Below are 15990 nucleotides of genomic sequence, written 5' to 3' on the forward strand. Positions count from 1 at the left end.
ATTTTATGTAGGAGATCAGCTTTGCTTAAAAAAAACAATAGTATTACCCAAGGAGGAACAAAGAAGTAAAGAAAAGGAATTATTTAAGCCTTTGCTAATTTAAAAAGAATTGAAGAAATTATTTACAAAGCTTACTGGACTACTTGAGGACAACCTTCGAAAGACCTTGTATTGTCTGGTTTACTAGCTAGCATCTTTATTTCAGTGTCTGAAATAAAGTGCACATAATGCACATGAATGCTAGAAAACACTATTGAGTTTTATTCATACACAGGAAAAGCAATTTTTTCTCTCTTCTTTTGCCCATATATGACACCTAAGACTTGATCACTAAAAATAATTCAGGCCGTGCTTAAATTGCCTTCCAAATAAAAATTCTTACTGGAATCAAGAGGCTTTTGCCAGAATAAGGTAAAGGAGAATGTGAGTTAATATGGATGTCAACATGATTATTCATTGTTAGTATTAGCACAATAGGTTATCTTCCCTACAAGAAGGGACACTACAAATGTTTAAGACTACATTGTGGATTTGATTTTCAGTATCCATTTTATAGACTTCCTTTTGGAAAAACAGTTAATGTTGTCTTTTCTTTTTCCCCCTTTATTGGGACTTTTGTTTTCTTAAAGGGCAGAAAAAGATTCTCGTTTTTAAGATATATAGTCTCTTTCTCATACCCAAAATTAACACAGTCACTAAAAAAAATCTGGTTGTAGTGAAATGGGATTTTCCACTTCCAATCTGTTGTTTGTTTGTCCTTTTACAATTACCAAGTGACTGAGAATGTTTCAAACAATACAGTAAGTGCTGTATGATTTTGCATTGAAAGCTGTCCCTTGTTCAGAGCTTACAAAATAATGAAGATAAGAAGTGAAGTTACAGGGAATAGCTTTCAGTAATAAACATTTTTTTCAAATTTGTTGTTTCTTAAAGACATCATCCATATTCTTCACAATGTCTTTTTTTTTTTAATTTTTTTTTTCCTCCCTCCTCTGTTAAAAGCAATTCTAACACATAACAATAAGTACTGGGCCAATAAAACACATGTCCAGCCCTTTAAGGACAGATATTTCAATCTCTGTCATACACACAGGCAGACTTAAGAGCTTACTTGTCAAGACTGTTTCTGTCAGCAACTGAATTTCACCCTTCTGTTGAAGACATGTTGCTCCAGGACTCCGGCAGCACCGACTGTTCTTTTGCAGCAGAGAGGTGACACTTACTCTGCTTTTGCTTTGCTTCTGGGCTGTTCAGATGAGAAGTGACTGCTAAGTGGCTGTGCTCTTCAATGCAATATGTTCGAGGATATAGGCCTGACCCACCTAAGGAATCTTCCCTACTGCATGAAGCAAAAGGAGAAATAGAAGGAAGAGCCCTATGGGGCAAACCTCAAAATTCTGTGAAACCAAGCCTAATTTCATCCTGCATGAGTACCTCAAGGTTCATTATATAGACAAGATGCATCTCTTCTGGAGGAAGTTTATCAGTTCACTAATATTCACACTATGCAGACTTAAAATTTATACTATGACAATTAGCAAAATCATTAAGTTCCAGCAGGACATAACAGAAAGCCATACCCACACACAGCTCTGTCCTCACCGAGATAATCAGTAAAATATTTCCATTCATCTCAGTGAGAGCAGAACTTGGCACATAGTTTATACCAAAAGCTGTGAGGGAGGAATTAACGAAAATATTTACAATAGAATTGCCTTTGTAAAGATTAGACTAGAAACCACAGATTAAAGGATTGTAATGTCAGCCATCGAGACACATCTAGAAATTTATCAGTATGACAGATCACACTTTCTAATGGTTTATGACTTATTAAAAAAATATTTCACCTTCCCATGACAAAATACTTGTGAGGCTAGTTTTAAGCCATGATTCATTGACAGATTGTCTCAGTATTACTCTTCAGAAAACTGTTGTGATACAGATGGAGTGAAAAAAGAAAATTTTTCATTTTCCAACGGAGTCCCATGTCCTAGTATCTTTGGGCAGGATAAAAAGAAAAGTACTTGGGTGGCTCAGCAACAGGATTAAAGAGCAAGGCTGAGATCAGCCTCAAATCCTACCCAAACTGTAAAACCCCTAAGGGTCCCAGGGCAGTCCTTTGAAGTCCCTCATCCCTCAGCAGAGGACCATTCTCTCTGCTTCCTTGCCTTTGCTTTGGCTTCCTTCCCAGAGGTTACACCTCTGGGGAGAGGAGCAGAGGTGCCTGTGGCCAGCTGCTTAGGGCACTTTGCAGGATAAGGGCAGCAGCAGACCTGTCCCTCTCTATAATGAAGCCCTTCTGCCTCTGAGAATTCCCTAAATATGAGTCCCCTGTGTAAATGATGGGCACCTATGCCAGATGCACTTTAAAAGAAAAAAAATTGAATATGCCATCCACATGTGAAGAGACTATTTCAACACTTAAGTGCAGAAGCAGATTTGTGAATCCCAGCCTCATAGCTGCTAACTCTGGGTTTTAGAGAGGCATCCAAGTTTCAGGAAAACGAGCCTGGATTTGATCATTTCTTTTTACCAGCCTTTCCCCTTGGTGCAGCTGGGCAGCCATGGCAGTTCAGGTGCTACCAAAAACCTTCCTCTGTGAGACTAAGGATCCGGCTGAGGTCTGTGCATCCCACTCCCAAAGGCGGGGCCCTTCAGGAAGGTGCTGTTACACGTATTGACATTGACTGATGTTGCACTGCAAGTCTGTCACAGCTGGTTATAGTAGGACTATTAACAGAAACTTCAGAAAGTGCTTATGAATCTTATCCACAGCTGGCGATGGGGCTTTCACATTAAGAGAAGGAACTGCCAAATCAGCACAGATCCACATCTTGATTAAACAGCTCAGATGTTTTCATGTTCAGCTTTTTCTTTCACAGTGATCTGCAAAGATTGGTTGCAGACCCAGCTTCCCAAATTCGATGGAGATTCAGCTCTAGCACCTCACTCTCACCCTTGGAATCTTCACAGGGGTAATGTTATATATTTTCCACAATGTGCCAAAAAAAAAAAAAAAAGGCTGTGTGTTTTAATGCCCAAAATAAGTGGTATTGCATTATTCTTTTGAAGATTTTGTTCCCTGGGGAATATATTGGGTGAAGATTTTCCAGTCATATCCCAGACCTTCTTAAAATCACAGCAGATATAATCAGTTTTTGAAATGCCCTTTATACCTGTCAAACTAAATAAGATTACAGATTTGTCTGCTCACAAAAGTGTGATGTCATATAGTCCCATTTGCTGCAGTTCAAGTTGTTATCTATCTTGTCTGACAGTGCAGCGTGCATGATCTGCAAGATCAATGTTGGCTTTGTTAAAAAGGAAAAAACAAATATGACGGCTGCTGAATTCTCAAATGGAAAAGCAGAAGTCAAGATGCCATAAAACATGGCTGTCCCTTATAAGTTAACTAGAGACAGGTAATTTCCTAATCAGAAAGGGGCAACTAGTTTAAGAAAAATACCAGGAAACACAATAGGAGAGGAGAGCACTGGAGGAACTTAGCCATGTGTACTTCATTCGCAGACTGATAAGCAAGATCAAAGCAGCGACTGTGAGAGAAAATAGCACACCATTTTTGCACAGATCATTGGAGCTTCTCTAAACCCATCTCTTCAAGCATCCCAGGGGGCACCATGCTTTAGAGTACCAACATTTCCCTCCACGCCACTCCCACACTAGATATACCTAGGTGCAGGAGACAACCGACTGGTATATAGCATCCCTGCCAGCCATAAGCTGCAAGGCTATGGAAGACAACTGGACAGACTAGATTCAAGGGTTAAGAGACTGAAAAGCTGTTAGGCAGAAGCTCTAAGTATCAAAGGAGTTTTTCATGCAATGAAGAAATGAGAGGGTCCTGCAGCATATTGTTTTCAGATGAACAGTTCTCCATAGATGTGCCTGAACTGAAATTCTCAGCCTGAATTTCATGAACCTGCCAAATCTGTTAATCACTCAGGGCCTGTTCCATCCTCTAAAATTTAGCATTGTCAATTGTTGCCAATTACGTCCTATCCTATTCCCATACCAAAAGCCCTCTTTTCTTTTTCTTGTTGTTTTGTCCAAGATATATCAATGATGTTTAACCAGTTGACCTGGTCTCAGGCAAATAACATTGTAAAATGTCACTGTCTGTTTCTGTAAGCTTTCTTTGGCTAGTGTGATATTTGTAAGATTTCAGTGGAAGTCTCCATCTTAGGAGGGGGAACAAGGCCAGGCCAAGAGTATGAGAAGCAAAATTCCCAGTCCTTAATGGGAAGGAGCACCCACAGAAAAGCCACTCTGACTTTACTTAGTGCCCTTCAAATTTTGCTGGGCAAAAAATTTCAATAGAGGACAATTTTAAGAATTTTGTTAATTGTTTGCAATGGCTTTTTATCACTTATTATATATATTTAATGGTACAATCAAGAGAGTATTGCTAGTTAGACGACAAAATGAAAGGGTAGGAAAAAGACTGAAGTGAGAATAAAAATATTGAGGTAAATAATAATCTGTAGTAAAAGTGGTAACAGTTGAAAAATCTATGAGGATATATTTAAATATTAACAGTCAAAATTATTTTTTAGAAATAAGTTATAAGCTTAAAATAAGCACAGGTTCACAGGGAGAAAAAAGTGACTCCTAAGTTTTCCATTGTTAAAACAGACCTATGCTCCCTGGATAAATTCCTAAACTTAAACCCCATTGTCTCTCTCTCTCCCTCCTGTGTTCTTTCAATATTTGTGTGTGACACAAGCATCCTCAAGAATTGCAATATTATGGTAACTTATTAGCATAGATTTATAACAGGTGAGAAAAGACATGAAGTTTGGCTCAAAAACCCAGAAGAAAATACTGGGCAAGTCCTGGTTTTTAATGTAGAGAGCACTGTGTCTGCTTTGGGGCAGAATTCTGCCTGTGTTGTTGATTAGCAGAGCTCTAAATGAGGATGCCCTGCTTTGAACTGGGATGCCCTTCACCTATTTTCTGAGAGACCAGAGTATTCCTAAAATAGCTTGGCTCATCTGTTTCTACAAATAACACTTTACAAGTGTTCAGATACACTTGACTAGGCAGAAGGGAATCACTTAATTCCTGGTATTCAGTAAGGACTTGGCTATTTTACAGTGCATTAACCATACAAAATGTTTTATTTATTTTGCTGTCAAAAAAAATATATGGCCTGCCAACTTTATTTCAACTTCACTTCAAACTGGCTTCACCCTTGCATGTGACTTTCTGACAGTATTAATCTCACAGGCTGTATGTACCTTAATATACGTATTTCTGGCTGTTAAACTCTGGAGTGTAATTCCAATTTTCTTTCTACACACCTATGAAGGTTTTAACTTCAAATCACTCATAAGCCATAAGCTTATCTTCCATATTTTTTAATGAAATCCTATACTGGGCCACATTGTTTACCAAAATCTCCGTCTTTTGTTCTACTAAATAATTAAATATATATCTTTTTATATATTTATGATATATTGTCTAATATAATATTATAATTTTCTAATATATATATTTTCAGTGTTAAATTATCAGTGTCACTTAATTTAATAAAAGCCAAAGCTGATACGTATCTTCTTGCCTGTTCCATCTTTGGAGGCAAAATGGGAACAAGGAAGGAATGCTTTTACTGTTAGTTTCAACATTTTTCTCTATGCTTGAATATTTAGCAGTTAGCTTCAGGGAGTGATGATCTCAGTATTCCAGTCATATAAATAGGACAATATGAGGAAGCTCAAAAACGTAGAGTGAGAAAACCATATCCAAAAGCCTCATTTCTGACTGAAATAACACATGCAAAGTTTCTGAGCAAAGATGCCTTTCACACAAACTTAATACTGAAACTTGTAGTATTTCTCTGCCAAAATGATTATGACAGCAGAAATTTCAAACATATCATAACAAAATCTTATTTTGCCCTGTCCCAATTGCCATTACTAGCTTAAGGGCGAGTTTTTTGAGAATGCCCAAAGAGAGGAAAAAAAAAATTCGAAGTTATTTCATCATCTAATGATACACACTGGTGCTCTGTAATATATTCAGTCATGTTTAAGCAGGTAAAGGGACACAGCATTGACTTTTGGTAAGATTATGGGCCCCATGATCAAGCTCCACTGAAAACAATGGGGTTTAAGTGTACCTAAGAAGCAAAGCCATAGGTGCCCAATTGATTTGGCAGTTATATTCCTGCTGAGATTGTTTAAGACATTACTTCTCCCTCAATCTGGTGCTTAACTACCTTCCAGCGATTACCTTCACAAATAGATTCAGAAGCAAAAAATCCGCAAGTGGCTCCTCTTCAATGCAAAGTGATTTGGCTTAGCTGCAACTCATCTTTCTCAGTTGTCCTTACATGTTCTCACATGCCTCACCTACCTGACTGTATCAGAGGTGAGGTAACCAACTCAGCTGCAGACCAGTAACAACCAGTACTGGAAGACAAGGAGATGGAAGAGGGATGATGTTGTTATTGAAGGAGTATCCTGCTTCGACAGTTATTTTTTCTGTTCCCAAGATTACATGCTTTGCTATTTCTGATTTTGAAAGAAAAAAGAATTTAGCCTGCAAGTTAAAAGCATACAAAAACATGTTCTAAGTGTTAAAAAAATGAAAATGTAGCTTCCCTTAACTGGAATGACTCCAAAATGTACTCATGTTGGGAGTGGTGGTGAGGTGTTCGTTAACAATTTTGTCAGGTGCACATATGTTAGAATAGGTATTCTACTGATGTAAACACTTAAGTCAATGAAGTTTCATGTTCATGAAATAAAGCTATAATTAATGAAAGTTCAAATTCAAATTGCAAGAGATTACTAAAAAAAAAAGCCTGGCAAAATGCAAGCCACCCCTAACTCTATGATCAACAGGATTGCGTTAAGTCACTCAGTCATGCTAATTCATCCAGTTTTATTACTAGCTCTTCATTAACACTCACACTCTGTGTAATTATGCAAATATCTCTGAAGAAAAAAATGTTCATTTCAAACCTGTTTTTTAGTTCTGGGGGAAGTGCAACAACATACGTTTTTCAGATACTGAAAGGTAGCACCTATAAACGTATGACCACTAATGGCATTTCATTAACTTAAACTGAACAGTTCCCCTAGCATCAGTGTGGCCCAACCTTTTTGTATACCTGAATCTGACTTTGACCTAATGCTGAAGTTCACTGTCCCCTGAAGAGGGGGAGACTTGGTGAGATTCCTTCTATCCTTGATTATTCTATGATATCTCATTGCTTAGGAGATACTCTGCTGTATTTGAATCTTCAGTTTTGGTAACTGTATTGGCTTTCTGCTTGTAAATGTATGGCCTTTCCTCACATACCAGGCATGTTTGAGATGTGAAGCCAAATAACAAGAGAGAAGCAGTGGTGCTGGCTTCTTTTGGAGAAAGAGGAAGATGCTGGGTGGAGGGGTGCTCCACTGTAGGACTGAAGGCCTTTCCCCACCAAACAACCTGATGTACCAGACTTTTCACCCTCTGTGCATGGATATGGTGCTGTCTCACGTACAAGAGAAGAGAGAACTTAAGAGTTCTGAGCATGGTAGACTAGGGATCAAAAGATATTGCATAATTTAAAGAATAATATTGTTTCTTTATATACTTGATTTGGGGAATAGTCAAGCCAGAGGCATTTCAGTACTGACTCTGAAAACCTTGAATCTGCAGAGATTTGCTGTCTCTACTTAGTGATGTTCAGGTCAGCAGTCAATACACAACCCAAAAGATGCGAACAAGAGAGACAACGTCAAGCATTTGTGAGTCCTGGCTGGATCTGTCCAAATGCTGGAGCTCAGAGTCTGTTCTAAGATCAGCGTCTGTCTCATTGCTGACTGGGGGAGGAAAAGGAGACATGAAGATCATATACCGCCAACTTTAGTTATCCCTAAAGCAATCATAGTCACGTGGCCTACAAGAACCTCCAGCCTTCTGCAACCCTCTTAGATCCCACGTTGGATCACAAATCACAAGGAGCAGTGAACAAGTCATGCATGTGTGGTTCCACTTCAATACAAAGTCATCCTTGATATCCAAAGTTGTTCCTGGAGTTATGTTAAAGTATTGATCCTAAAAATGCAATTTCTCTTCTGTTTGTCTCTTGAGACTGGCTGTGTCCATTACTCAGCACATTCAAAACCGAACCTCAGGAACAGCAGAGCAGTAACAGCCCAAGTACCAAGATCAAAAATAAACATTAAGATCTCCTCTCTGCACTTTTCCTTTCCTACACAAAAATGCATGAGAGCTAACATTGTGATTAACCATTCTGATCACTGAAAAGCTATAGGATCAGGTTCAAGTTTGACTTCATTTTTAAGGAAGGTTTGGGTGTGTGGGGTTTTCTTTTTCTGTAATAGCGAAGATAAAGACTGAAGTCTTGGCCACAGTGAAGAGAAGAACAGATTTTCCTGCCGTGTTGTGGGAGTGTCAAGTGGAGTGGAACTTCTTTTAAGACAGGATGCCGGAATTATAGGTGCAACAGGGTTAAGTGAGCTATGACTGAATCTAAGATGGGGCACTGCTTGGGCGAAACCCCCCTTACATGAGTCTGAGGAATCTCTTCCCAGCTCTGCATCTAGTTCTGTATATATTCGTCTGGATATCCAATTGCCAAATATTGTTATGTGACAGATATTCGAAGTTATTTACCTCTTGAATTTGGCTGATAACATTATTTAACAAATGTATTTTTCATCTTATAAGTCACTGAGGAAAAGAGCTAGATCTACTTAGGTCATGCTATTTCAGCTTCTTAGGACATCATCAGGCATAAAATACAGACTCACTCTTCCCCCCACCAGGAGAAGGACCCGTGCATAAGAGTAAATTCAAGAATAAGTGAACATATTATTATTATAAAGACAAGCTTAACATGAAATGCTATATCTCTGAGCATATGCACACATATACTTCATAGCTCTGTGATTCTCCTCACAAAAAACAAACTGTTTAATTCTGATTTTTAAAGAGCAAAATCATTTGCTATATTGAAACAGCCCATTCATCACATAAAGCATTTGATTCTGTCACCTCAAGTACTTGTTAAATCACTTCCAGCTGCTACAATCAAGGGCTAGGTACTTCCAAGGTCTGACACTTTCTGAGCTCTATTACACCTTTAAGTATGATTCTTCAATCCAATTCTAGCCTTCATAATAATCAAGTGCCCACTCCACTTAACTTCAAGGCAACTGGGGAACCTGGAATTCTCCATATATGCCTGTATCTGATTTTCAATCAAATCTCTTCAACCCAAGACTGAAAGCTCCTGAATATCAGCTAAGTATTAAAATGGCATCATTTGCAACTGCAGCAGTGTCATCAGCAGCACTTCCATTGTTAAGCTCCTGTTTTTCCCAGTTCCAAAGCAGTATGTTTAGACTGAGGTTGAAATTAAATATACAAGGCAGAATTTGACTGCAAGCATGCACAATGCTTGCTACATAAGCAAGCTCTGTCTGTTCACACAGTTTGGTTATGTGGGTCTTAACTGACCTGCTGCATGTTGCTAAATTATGCTTTGTGTGCTTACAAATGGGGGTGTCACACGCACTGGAAACACTGAAACGCAGAGGTTAGTAAGAAAGTGTGATTCTGGCTGTTAGCATGTTGCTTATAGTATTAAACTCAAGGTTGAAACACTAACATGAGTCATTCTAAAGGAAGCATCATTATACTCAAGAATTTTTCCCACTTCTATTGCATGAGCTGGAAGAACATCTGTTGGCTTTCCTTTTCTTTCTCTCAAAGCATTAGCTCCTGTTCACCTTAGGAGCGAGGCACTTAGATGCATTATTGCAGAGCGATTGCTGAGACCCTGCAACTGTTAGTACAACAGGAGATACACAGAGATTACTTGAATATCCCTGTCCTCTGCATCCTTGATCAGTGTCACCTGTATTTGCCTACGCATGTAATCCTGCCGTTGAATAACCCTGGCTGTGCTTTCTTTTTCTTCTAAAGAAAAAGAGATTTCTATTATGACACCCTGTAGAAGGAAAGCGCAAGAAAAGTGGGAGAGCAACACAGTTTTCCACAGAGACTGACTAAGGAATCCCACAGAACTTAATTTTTCTCTTCTTCTTACAGAAGAGGGAAAAAAACACACTAAAGAACAGATGACATTTAGCCTCCCTTTCTCTAGTGCCAGCTAGCAAACTACTGAAATATTTATCCTTTAATACCAAAAAAAAAAAAAAAAAAAAAAAAATTCCAAATCCTAAAATACCCCTGACAGGAGCAGCAGCACAGGGCAGACCTTGTGTAGTTCCATTTTGTGTGGTTTTGTGTACTGTGTTTGTGTTCTTTCATCTAGTAAGGCACAAAGGGAAGTTTAATCTTTTTCTTGTGGTTGACTCATTCCTCCAACACTTTCAGTTATTAATTCTCTAGGAGCTAATAAAACTGAAGTTTTATTAGTCAGAAGAACTGATTAGAAGTTCCCAATACAGTCTTTCCATGACAGGGACACTGGTAGGGCTCTGTCCACTCTCTTGAAACTTGTAGGGACAAAAAGTGTCCTTAAAACTGTTCCTCTCTGCATCATGGTTAAAATTAGACAATGTATTCAATAGTTATTCGCAGGGACAGACAGACAGATAGGAATTCAGAAGCTTAAGTTTTCAAGATCAACTTAAAAAGGATCAAAACATACTGACTTGCAGAAGCCTTTTTATTTGATTATGGGTAACAGCACAAAGGGTTTTTTTCAGTGTGCTAGTTACTCTATTTAGAATACTTCAGAAAGTTTTCTGTTTTCTCTGCAAGCTTTTTTATTTTTAAACTCTCAATTTCACAAGAACATATTTTTATTTCCTTATGGCAAAATCTTCACATTCTTCCAACACAATTAGCTACCTAAATACTCTTGGACAGACTTAATTAAATTAACTTCAGAACTGATTGTACAAAACATTTTTAAGAAAGAGGACTGTTTCCTTAATTTTTTTTAAAAAAACCAAAACGATTCCTATACTCTACTCTGAATGTTAACAGGCAATCTAAATACGTTTTACATGCAAAGCTGAACATACAAAGCAAGTGCACACCAGCTAAAATTCAAGGTGTTGAAGAACAATATCAATATTTTTTTGAATTAAAAGCTTCCTGTGTTATGTCAGAAAAGCACCTAAACCACTCTTAGCAAACAAATGAAATAAGGCACTTAATTTTAATTTGGGTATTTTTTTTCAAACAATTTTTGATTGGCACTCTGATTCTGCTTCTGCTGAAAGGGGCTGTGCTACTGACAGCAGGAGGGGCAGGAGGACACTCAGGGTCCCTTTAATCCTTTCAGAGTGGGCGTTGGAAATTCCAGATGTGGCACTCCTCACTGTTAATGGGCACACAAAAGCTGTTTGGTGACAGTAAAGAGAAAGAGAAGCAAGGGATATGGACACCATAAAGCATAGATGAGAAGAGCTAAGGTTTGACACAGGTGCATTGACTGCTGCCCTGAAAGAAAGGGAAAAAACCAAGCATTATAGCTTTTTCTAGTCTAGTGAATGAATAAATAGAAGATGACAGAAAGTCTTTTGGATGCTTCTGAATGTCAAATACTTTTAAGTGGCTGCCTTTCCTTGTCACTTAACATTAAAGAGCCATATAAAAATACACTTATGCTCAGTCATTTGGTTGGAGACATAAGGCTTAGCTGACTTACAACTTCAATATCGATTAGATACAAATGTTAAGGTTGCCTTTTCTTTTAAAACAGCCCCCCCTTGCTATTTTATCCATTATCTTTGTATAGTTCTGCCACCATCTGTGTGTATTACTTAAACAGATTAACAAGTAGAATCGTAAATTAGTCCCAAAAGAAACCCTTTCAAATTCAAGATCTGTTGTTTTTTCTTTATTATTATTACTATTTTTTTTCTTCCCAAAAAAGGTGCCTGTAATAGATATATACACGAATACATTTCTCCAGGTTTTGCAAACCAAGCATTATAGCATTTTGCTGGTGCATGAAAACAAAACAACCTAACAAGAAGTGAAAGCAGCTAATCCTTCCTAACTAGAGATGTAAATTTTGCTTTCTAAGCACAAGTGGTAACTGATCAGAAAATCATTATTGTTTCCCATTCTCCCATTAGAAATTTCCATCCTTTCATTTGTGCTAGGATGTAAGTTAACTCTGGTGACTATTCACACACTGAGTGAGCAGAAATAGGTGGTCCTAATGAAAACAGGAGTAAGCATCAAAGGACAGAAAGTCTGTATTGACATCAAAGAGCCGGATCAGCTGTTGTCTGTGAAAGCTGGTTGGGTGGTTCTAATTCTGATACAATAGGTGCGAAAAACCAGAAAGAAACTAAACAGCACAGTTTGAACAGTAAGGAGTTAAACTCTTCCTGCTTGTAACAGTGAACTGTGTTATTGCTAATTAGGGAAAGGAATTATTTTTATCTCCTTCCCTTGTGCCAAGCAGGCATAGTTCAGCTGCACCATTCAAATCTTTCTCTGTCACTGCGTTCTTTTTTTGCCCCTTCCAATTAGCTCAAATTCTTTTCCTTTTACCACTAAAACTCATCTCTGCAGTGCATCTATATCAATAGCTTTATACTAAAATTAAATCCCAATGAAGAGTTAGGTGTTCAGGTAGCTGCACTCATTTCGAAACCACTTAAAAAAGAATCCCAAACAAATAAACAAAAATGAACCAATGAACTAACCAGCCAACCGACAACAAAAATACCCCACTCCAAACCCCCACCACTCCTAGAGACCTCATATCGCTGAGAGTTTTAGACTAAGGGAGATGTTCACAAGGTTTTTGAGGGGATAGAGACAAAGTCCAAGCCCAACTAGGGTCCTGCGCAGATATGTTTTTTCAGAGCATTATAGTTTTAAAAAAGAGTATTAAATGCACAGCAGGATGGTAGGATGTTACTCCACAGTCATGTTACTCTTTCCAACAACTTCCTGTTAAAACATGGTGCCTTAAACTCATTTTCTTTGCTTCAGGTTTCTGTGATTAAGAGTTCAACTGAATTGCATTTTTAATTTTTTTTTCCCCTGTGCCACTGTGGGTTGAATTTCAGCTACGTACAGTAGAGAGAGGACAAGGCAGGAGCTCACCACTGACATGGCAGGCCTGGCTGCTTGCCAAGTAACATAAGACATTTGGAGATGAGGGTAAATAGTGATGACGAAGAGTGTTCATCACAAACACGACTTGCTGGCAGTACTCAGTTGAGACGTAGCAAAACCAAAATTAAATGGTAAAGATTTGTGGAAGTATTTCATAATAGTAACATATAAACACAATAAAAGAGCAAATTAAATTCAGTGCACATGGTGAAAAATAAGCCATCCCCTCATCTCACAGTGACTGTATGCTAGCTATTACCATTAAGGAACAGGATCTTAGAGCTATTTTAGCTAGTTCTGTAAATATGCCACCTCAGAGCTTACTAGTGATCAAACAAGCAGACAATGTTAAGAATGAGTAGGTGAGGAACAGCAAACAAACCAGAAAACATTGTCATAACACTGTATAAATCCACTGTGCATTCACATCTCAAATAATTTGTGCAGTTCTGGTCTCCTCTCTCAAAAAGGATATAACAGAATTAGAAAAAAGTCACGTCAGGAAGGCAATAAGGAGTAGCAAGAGTTGCACAGCTGCTGTTCAAGGAGTAATTCAATAGGATTCTTCATAAAGGAAGAGGTGACAGAAAAGGCAATAAATGTCATGAGAGGCACAGACAAAATGACTAGGCAATGATTATTCACAATTTCTCAGTTTGAGCTGAAACAGATTGAATGAAGTTGTCTTAAAAAAAAGGTTTCTTTATATTTTCCTTTTTTTTTTTTTTTTTTTTTACCCCTCCCCACAAAACAAGCTGCTCACTGGCACAAGACATTTGTTTGTTTTTGTTTTTGTTTTTGTTTTTTCCCCCCTTCTCCTTACATTAATTTGTCTACCCTTCTAAACTTTTTGTCATTGTCAGTCAGGGGTTATTAAAACAAAGGTGCACGACCTGAGGCTCATGAACACCCAAATCAGCTGGGAGGGTGAAACAGGGGACATGAATGCTTTGTCATTCATGGCCACTGCCAGAGGCTGAACTCTGGGCCAGAGGGAGCCTCCATTTTTCACTAAGAATGAGTTTCCCAAATACTCATGTACATTTTCGGAAAGTTACCAAATATGTGTATGAAAATAGGCATATGTTAGCAAGAGTATGTCCAGCTGCCAAACACTATGAAGTCTTAATGTTTCTTGGGTGTTGGGAGAGGGAGGATAGGAAGAGTGAGAAAGTGTCTTCTGGGGCAAGTTTTGTTTCATAACACAGAGATTGTAAAATGATGGACTCCCTCAATCCCAGAATAACATCAAGTTTTTCAGACCTTCCACTGCACAAACTGGTGGGACATGCCATGTTTTCACATGTGTGAAACACAAAAAGCCTGTTGTCCCATCTTGTGAAAGATGGTTTTTTTTGGTAACACACTGCAGTGCTGTAAGTAGCAGTAGAAAGTGCAATACAATATAGAGAATCAGGCTCTTGAGTTCAGAAGTATTAAATAAAAAGCTAGAATAATGCTATGAAGAATGACTCTTCATGGAGAAGGAACAATCAAATATTAAGGAAAGTTAAAAAATGGTTTTGATCTTTTGATCGGTGAACAATGGACATTGTGCATTCATTACATTAATTCTTTTCTGTGTTCAATATGCATTAGACTTTTTAATATAAATCATATTAATTATATAATTAGCTGAAGAGAACTAACCCCGTTAAGAGGCAATGACTTTAGCAATACTCTGCCCTCTGAGTAGAACAGGAGCGGTGCAGACCTACCTGTCCCACTACAGAGCTGGGGGAGCATGCACAAACCACCTCCCTGGGACATTGCTTTCTGCCTTGGATTCTGTTCTACAGAATAAAGTTAATTATACAGTTCTCCCCTCTGTTTTTACAGATCCCTTTGAACTGCACTGCTGAAAAGCCATTGAAGAACAAGGTATTAGAGACCAAAACCAGACGAACTGCACACACAGATCCCTCACGAAAGTTTTGATTTGGACCTCAGCTTCAAACTTCGCTCCTTTCTATCAGTTGCGCTGGCTGAGAATATAAATATCTCCACAAGCTTCAAAAAGGTTCAGATACAAACCTGAGGGTGAACTTTTTGGCTCCTGCACTTCTTTTGACTTTAAGCTCACCTCAACAGCAGCCTCCTCCACATGGTACATTCTCATTGAAGTGAATATTTTCCAGTGTAATACCAAGCACTTCAAAGCGCGCTCCCCTGTTTCTCTACTGCTTATTGGCTTCAATGGAGAACAGCAACTAAGTTGCTAGCATTATGTCTGGCTTCTACTTCGATACAACATCAAAGGGACATATGTATATTTTAAAGGATTACAACTAGAGCTGTGAGAAACTTGCCTTAAAAGCCCCAAACCTTAGTAGTATGTTTGTATCTTTACCTTTCTTTTTATTATCTTTTTCATGTTCTGTGTTAGGATCACAGAAAAACTGTTTATAGAACAACCCCAATTATCCTGAATAAAACCAAGATACTTTAAAGGTTCAGATAATGAAGGATGTCCTTGGTGTTCATGGGCACTGGGGAGACTAACTTGTTTCAGTTAAGAAGGAATGCCAAATAATTGCACAAATAATACATGCCTGAAGTTTGTTACATGCTTGATCTCCTTCCTTCTTACTCTGTCTGATGTGTATTCCCCGAAGTTCTCTCATTCTTTCCAAATCGTTTACATGACTACTCTGCCTCCCCGAAATAACAACACAGAAGAACTTCCCACCCCACAAAAAAACAACACATAAACCATTTGAGAAGTTTTTAAACATACACTTGACATTTATGAGTTTAGGGATGCAAGTGGATGTTTTTGCTGAAGTTGTTTACCTAAAGGAACTTTAGGTGCCCCCATTACTGGGTCACCATGCAGTAGCTACAGTTCTCTCAATCTTTCATGTACTCATCTTCTCAATATCCCATGGGAAGTCA

At 38.2% G+C, this 15990-nt stretch overlaps 1 long non-coding RNA gene across 1 annotated transcript in view; it reads left to right on the top strand.

Annotated features, from left to right (window-relative positions):
- The window catches only part of LOC137664289 (uncharacterized), a 55215-nt gene extending 39450 nt beyond the window's left edge, over window positions 1-15765 (top strand). The window contains exon 3 of the long non-coding RNA XR_011048275.1: window positions 14935-15765. This is a non-coding gene — a long non-coding RNA (uncharacterized lncRNA). The remainder of the gene's footprint in view (window positions 1-14934) is intronic.
- Window positions 15766-15990: the final 225 nt, after the last annotated feature.

The sequence above is a fragment of the Nyctibius grandis genome, chromosome 5 (genome assembly GCF_013368605.1).
Source record: "Nyctibius grandis isolate bNycGra1 chromosome 5, bNycGra1.pri, whole genome shotgun sequence".
Classification (NCBI taxonomy): domain Eukaryota; kingdom Metazoa; phylum Chordata; class Aves; order Nyctibiiformes; family Nyctibiidae; genus Nyctibius; species Nyctibius grandis.